The sequence below is a fragment of the Eriocheir sinensis genome, chromosome 49, assembly GCF_024679095.1.
Source record: "Eriocheir sinensis breed Jianghai 21 chromosome 49, ASM2467909v1, whole genome shotgun sequence".
In the NCBI taxonomy this organism is placed as follows: Eukaryota; Metazoa; Arthropoda; class Malacostraca; order Decapoda; family Varunidae; genus Eriocheir; species Eriocheir sinensis.
The window spans coordinates 3289222-3296393 of record NC_066557.1 but is presented as its reverse complement, the minus strand read 5'-3'; the positions used below and the strand labels follow the sequence as shown (position 1 = coordinate 3296393).

At 41.9% G+C, this 7172-nt stretch overlaps 1 protein-coding gene across 1 annotated transcript in view; it reads left to right on the top strand.

The window, feature by feature from the left end:
• LOC126981702 (RNA-binding protein Musashi homolog Rbp6-like) overlaps nt 1–85 on the top strand; it is a gene marked incomplete at its 5' end in the record, with an annotated part of 100680 nt that extends 100595 nt beyond the window's left edge. The window contains 1 exon segment of the mRNA XM_050833137.1: nt 1–85. This exon segment is cut by the window's left edge and continues 1234 nt beyond it.
• Between the last annotated feature and the right edge of the window lie 7087 nt (nt 86–7172).

The following is a 7172-nucleotide window of genomic DNA, read 5'->3' as shown; positions in this document are numbered from 1 at the left end:
AACAAGAAAAATGAAACCATGAAAAAAAAGGACAGACAAACCTTGAAACTCCCACTGAAATCAATCAACCAGTAAATAAAAAATAAATAAATAAAGAAAGAAAGAAAGAAAGAAAATAAAAAAAAAGGTTTGCACTAATAATAATAATAATGAAAGATGAATAGAGAATGGGAAGGAAAATACACAACCAAAAGGAATCCACGAAAAAAAAAATAATAATAATGAAAATAAATGGAAAACGAAGAAAACAAAAAGAAACCCCCCACACAAAAAAATCATACACACCCCTGATACCCCCACTGAAATCAATCAACCAATCAATCAATAAATAAGTGAAGAAAATATAAAAAAAACAGGTTTGTAATAATAATAATAATAATAATAATAATAATAATAATAATAATAATAATAATAATAATAATAATAATAATAATAATAATAATAATAATAATGAAAGACGAATAGAGAATGGGAAGCAAAAAACAACAACAAAAAGGAATCCACGAAAAAGAAAAAAAGGAAAAAAAAATCATACTCCCGCTGGTTTGGAAAAATGAAAATAATGATGAAAATGAATATAAAACGAAGAAAATAATGAAAAAAGAAACCACCCCCACACACAAAAAAAGTCATACAAACCCCTGATACCCGCACTGAAATCGATCAACCAATGAATAAAAAATAAAGAAAATATATTAATTAAAAAAAAAAAAAAAAAAACTTTCCCATGATTCCCCCATCGGCGGCAGAAGAGCACCATCGCATCCGCCTCCCCATTGGTCGCCGCCCCGCCGTGCCGCGCCGCCATTGGCTAATCCACTTTGCTACACTATTGGTGGCTGTCTGTCCCTTGAGGATTTTTTTTTTTTTTTTTTTTACATTGTATATGATTTTATTTCTGGTGTGTGTCTGTGTCTGTGTGTTGGTGGTGGGGTGGGGGGGGGGGTCCGTGTGTATGTATGTGTGTTTTTGTGTGTGGGGGGGGAGGGTCTGTGGGGGTGTTTGTTTGTGTGTGTGTGTGTGTGTGTGTGTTCTGTTATGTCTTTTTATAGTTGTCATAATTTTGTCTTGTCTGTCTGGTTTGTTTTTTTTGTTTTATTTTCTTGCTTGTGTCTTATTTATGTTTTTTTTCCTATCTCGTCAGTTCTCTTTTTTTGTATTGTTTTATTTTCTGTTTGTTTTTCGGTTATATATTTTTCGTGTATGTTTGTTTTGTGTTTTGCTTAGTTTTCTGTTTTTATGGACGTCAAAGTATGTCAATGTTGTCTTCTTTTATTTTATTTTTTGTTTTATGGTACATTATTGTGTGTGTGTGTGTGTGTGTGTGTGTGTGTGTGTGTGTGTGTGTGTGTGTGTGTGTGTGTGTGTGTGTGTGTATTGCATGTTTGTTCTGTTTTTATGAATGTCAAAATGTGTGTGTGTGTCGTGTCCGTGTTTTTTCGTTTGTTTTTATTTACTTTTTTTGTATGTAAACATTTATTATATATATTTTCTGTGCGTTGTGGGTTTGTTATGATGTGTGTGTGTGTGTGTGTGTGTGTGTGTGTGTGTGTGTGTGTGTGTGTGTGTGTGTGTGTGATATAGTCCTATTTTTTTACATTTTGCTTCTAAAAAAAAACTTGTAGGCAACGATGTTCTGATGGTGATGTTGGTAATGGTGCTAGTGATGATGATGGTGGTGGTGGTGGTGATGGTGGTAGTGGGGGTGATGGATATGCTGGTGGTGTTGGTGTTGGTGGAAGTGGTGGTGGTGGTGGTGGTGGTAGTGATGTTGGTGATGATGGTAAGAGATGGTGGTGATGGTGACGTTGGTGGTGATATTGGTGGCAGTGATGTTAGTGGCGATGTTGGTGGTGTTGATGATGGTGGTTGTGGTGGTGGTGGTGGCGATGGCTATGGTGTTGGTGGTAGTAGTAGTGGTGGTGATGGTGGTAGTAGTGGTGGTGGTGGTGATGGTGGTGATGTTGTCGTTGGTGGTGGTGGTAGTAGCGGTGGTGGTGGTGATGGTGGTGATGTTGTCGTTGGTGGTGGTGGTAGAGGTGGTGGTGGTGGTAGTAGCGGTGGTGGTGGTGATGGTGGTGATGTTGTCGTTGGTGGTGGTGATGGTGATAACTTTTTATTTGGAATCCTTGAATGAATGTAGCCTTGACGAATCGCCTGATGATTGTTATTATTTTCCCCCCCTTCCTCTCTCTCTCTCTCTCTCTCTCTCTCTCACGCACGCACACGGGATTATGGAGAAATATATGCTTGTGTGTCGTGTGTGTGTGTGTGTGTGTGTGTGTGTGTGTGTGTGGAGAGAGAGAGAGAGAGAGAGAGAGAGAGAGAGAGAGAGAGAGAGAGAGAGAGAGAGAGAGAGAGAGAGAGAGAGAGAGAGAGAGAGAGAGAGAGAGAGAATTACGAGCTATGCATGAATGGTCTGCAAATTGAAAAAAAAAACATACAAAACAAAAAACAAAAACAAAAAAACACCAAACTCGGATTAATAGCGTGAAAAAAAAAAACACCCCTGCGTCCACACTCCTGTAATGGAATGTGTTTGGGTTTGATTGTGCGCGTGTTTGTTGGTACTGTTTTTTCTTTTGTTTTAATTATAATGTTTTTTTTTCTTGTTTTTCTTTCCTCTTTTTTCTATAATCTTTAATTTGTGTTGATTGTTTTTTTTTGTTTCCCTTTCGTCTTGTCTTTTTTTCTTAATCTTTTTTCATATTTTGTCTTTCTATTTTCCGTTTAATTTTTTTATTTTTTTTCGTTTTTGTTTTGGTTATGATGTTTTTTTTGTGTTCCAGTCTTCCATTTTTGCTTCTCGTTTTTTTTGCTTTGTTTTGTTTGTGTGTTATTGATATACTTTCTCTCTCTCTCTCTCTCTCTCTCTCTCTCTCTCTCTCTCTCTCTCTCTCTCTCTCACACACACACACACACACACACACACACACACACACACACACACACACACACACACACACACACACTCACAACTTCACTTCAGCACTCAAACTTCACGACGCCCGCAACACAAACTTCCAAATGTTACTTTATGGAACACAACTCAGCCGCGAGACTCTTCTTCCTCCCCCTCCTCCTCCTCCTCCTCCTCCTCCTCCTCCTGAGTGTTACTTATATCTCTTCCCTTCCTTCCTTCCTCTCTCCTCCTCCTCCTCCTCCTTTTCCTTTTCCTTTTCCTTCTACTGTTACTGCTTCATCCTTCCTTTCTGCTACTGATATTATTATTGTTATTATTATTATTATTATTATTATTATTATTATTATTATTATTATTATTATTAGTTGTAGTAGTAGTAGAAGTAGTAGTAGTATAAGTAGCAGTAGTAGTAGTAATATAGGTTAGATTTTGTACTATTGTTGTTTCCTTTACTACTACTACTACTACTATTACTACTACTACTACTACTACTACTACAACTCCTTTACTACGTTTACTACTTTAACTACTACTACTACTACTACTACTACTACTGCGTCGCTTCTATTTCTGAACTGCTCGTAAGGGGAGGGGGAGGGGGGGTGGGGAAGATGACCAGGGGATTGTGTTAAGGGGGGAGGGGGGGGTGAAGAAGCTTAGTGCTAGAATTTATGGGGGGCAGTTCTGGAATTATAGTTATTGTAGTAGTGGTGGTGGTAGTGGTGGCTGTAGTAGCAGTAGTAGTAGTAGTAGTAGTAGTAGTAGTAGTAGTAGTAGTAGTGATGGTGGTAATTTTCGTGATGGTGATGATGATAATGTTATGATGGTGTGTGTGTGTGTGTGTGTGTGTGTGTGTGTGTAGTGCTGACAAACGCACACACAAACACTGCATCCATTTTGTGACAATTTTACGCCAAGCTGAACAACAACAACAAAAAATAATAAAAAAAAAGATCGATTAGTTTGTATTGATATTCCGAATGGGAGGAGGAGGAGGAGAAGAATGAGAAGGAGGAAGAGGATAGTGGATGGAAAGGGAAGGAGAGAATTGGAAGGAGTGTATATAGGAGGAATAAAAGAGGAAGTGAAGAAGAAAGATGAGGACAGTGGAATGGAGGACAGATAGGAACAGACAGAAATAGAGATGAAAGGAGCCGAGTGAATTAACTAAAGAGAGAATAGAGAATGGAATGGAAGAAAGGGAAGAGTAGAGGGTGATGAAAAGAGAAAACGGTAAAGGGAAAGGAGTAGGAATGGACGTAGAAAAAGAGAAGGCGGAGGAGAAACATAGAATAGAAAGAGAATGGAGCAAACGGAAGATAAGGGAATGGAATGAAAGGGAATAGAAAGACGGAATACGAATAAATAAGATAAAAGAAAGAAATTTAAGAGAGAGACAAATGGAAGAAGTGGTACAGATGACGGATGGAAAGGGAAAGAAAGGAAGGGAAGAAAGGAAGAGGAAAGGGAAACAAAGGAGTAAGGGAAAAAAAGGGAAGTGAAGGAAACAGATGAGAATTGCAGCGATTAAGAAATAGTGAAAAAAAAGAATAACGAAATAAATTAAAGCAAGGAGAGAAAGACAAAACAAAACCACCACCACCATCACCACCACCACCACCACCAACAACAACAACAACAACAACAAAAATAAGATGGTTTGTGTGACTTTATGACCCAATAAGAAAGGAATGCTGGAAGGGGAAGCTGTTTTTGTGTTTGTTTGTTTGTTTGTTCGTTTGTTTGTGTTTGTCTTTTCTTTCCCTCATTTTTTTCTACTCAAGTTTGGAGAGAGAGAGAGAGAGAGAGAGAGAGAGAGAGAGAATGGGGAGAGGAAATGAAGTGGAGGTAAAAATTGAAATGGGAGAGAAAAATATGGAGGAGGAGAAGAGGAGGAATGAGGAGGGAAAATTTACCTGGAGGGGTTGAAGGTAAGAGGAAGGAGGAAGAAAAAGAAAGGGTAGGAAGGAGGATGAATAAGAGGTAGGGGGAAGGGAGGAGGAGGAGGAGGAGGAGGAGGAGGATTGAAAGGGGCGTGGACATATAGAAAGGAAGAAAACAAATGAAAGGGGAATAAAAAATATGGAGAAAGAAAAAAAGGGAAGAAATGTTTGGGCTGTTGATTTTGTTTTGTTTGAGGAATAAAAGAGGAAGACAAAGGAAGGGGAGGAAATAAGGGAGGGAGCAATGAAAAGGGAGAAAGAGGTGAAGGGTAATAGGTGGAAAAATGAGAGAACGAGAAGAAGAACAAAGAGGAAAGAAAAATAAATAAGAAAAATAGAAGAAAATGGAAGAAAAAAAATTTGAAGTAAAAACAAATAGAGATGAATGAAATGATGAAAAGAAGATAGGCGAAATAGGAAAAAGAGGAAGGGAGAAATGAAAAATGTGGGAAGATAAAAAGGAAAAAAAAAGTAGAAAGGAAGAAAAGGAAGGATAAAGAGGAAGGGAAGATTAGCTTTGACTCTGTAAGCTTTTCAGTGTGTGTGTGTGTGTGTGTGTGTGTGTGTGTGTGTGTGTGTGTGTGTGTGTGTGTACTGAAACAAGGAAATCTTTGCTCTTTCATAAATGGATGTATGTTGTATATGTTAATTTGCCTCCTCCTCCTCCTCCTCCTCCTTAACTCCTCCTCCTCCTCCTCCTCCTCCTCCTCCTCCTTCTCTTCCTCCTCTTCCTCTACCTCCTTATCCTCTTCTTCCTCTCCCTCTTCTTCCTCTTCGTCCTCCTCCCTCCTCCACTTCCTTTTCCTCCTCCTCCTCCTCCTCCTCCTCTATCCAAGTTTCACCGTTTTTCCGTAGGGCAAAAGGAAAGACTCGAGTGAAAGAGGAGGAGGAGGAGGAAAGAGAGGTAAGAGGGAGGAAAGGCTGTGAGGGATCTACCAGTTTGTCACCCTCCTCCTCCTCCTCCTCCTCCTCCTCCTCCTCCTCCTTTTTCTTCCTAACCCCCAGTTTGAGCCGTAAGAGAGATAGAAGAGGAGGAAGAAGAAGAGAAGGAGGAGGAGGAGGAGGAGGAGGAGGAGGAGGAGATGATGATGCGAAGGGAGCACTGTAACGCTTTCCTCCTCCTCCTCCTCCTCCTCCTCCTCCTCCTCCGGGAAGCCAGAAAAACGGTGGAGTATTTGACGGAGTGGTAGCCCCCCCTCCTCCTCCTCCTCTTCCTCCTCCTCCTCCTCCTCCTCCTCCTCCTCCGTATGGATTTTCCCTCCCCGTGTGTAATGCGCCCGGTACACATACGCACCCCCCCCTGTGATCCCCCCCTGGTGACCCCCCCTCTCTTTCTCCTCCTCCCCATCGTTACCTCCCCCTTTCCCCCACTTACCTACCTCCTACCTACAACCCCCAGGCAGGAGACCCCCTACCCTCCCCCTTACCCCCTTCCTTCTCCCCTCTTCATATTTTTCCCCATTCTCTCCCTTCACTTTGACCTCCCTTTTCTCCCCTCCCCATCTCCCCCTTACCTCCATCACTCCTCATATCTCCCCAATTTCACCTTTTCCCCATTCTCTTATTTTAACCTCCCATTTCCTTTCCCTTATTTCCCATCCTTAGTTCCCCCTTCCTCTTCCCTTCCTCTTCTCTTTTCTCCTTTTCACTTTTCTCATAATTTTCTTTTATTTTCTTTCCCTTACTCCCTCATATCCTTCTTCTTCCCTCTCCCCCTTTCTTACCTACTCCTTTTACTTTCACCTTTCCTTTCTCTTCCCTTCACCCCATTTTCTTTCTCTCTCTCCTCATCCTCTCTCTCTCTCTCTCTCTCTCTCTCTCTCTCTCTCTCTCTCTCTCTCTCTCTCTCTCTCTCTCTCTCTTTCTCTCTCCTCTCCCTCCTCATCCCCTCCCCTCCCTCCGAACTTTACCTCACCAACCTTTCCCCTCTACTCCCTCCCTCCCTCCCTACCCCCCCCTGCTCCTTAACGTGTAGAGCTCCTCCCCTCCCCATCCCCCTTTATTCCCCACCCCTCCCCTCTTCAGCTTCTCCCCACAAATATCATGAAAAAGTGAGGGAGGTGAGAAGGGGGGGACTATGCTATCTGTTATCCCCCCCTCCTCCCCACCTCCTCCTCCCCCCCTTTTCCCCCCTTCATCCCCCCTGGGCAGGAGAATTCCACGGGGGGTTTAGGTGTCCTCTCATACGCCCCCTTTCACCCCCCCCTCGTGTCCCCCCTCTCCTCCCCTCTCCTTGCAGTTGGTCGTTATTAAAGAGACGAAGCCAGAACACACAGGGGAGGAGGAGGAGGAGGGGGAGGAGGAGG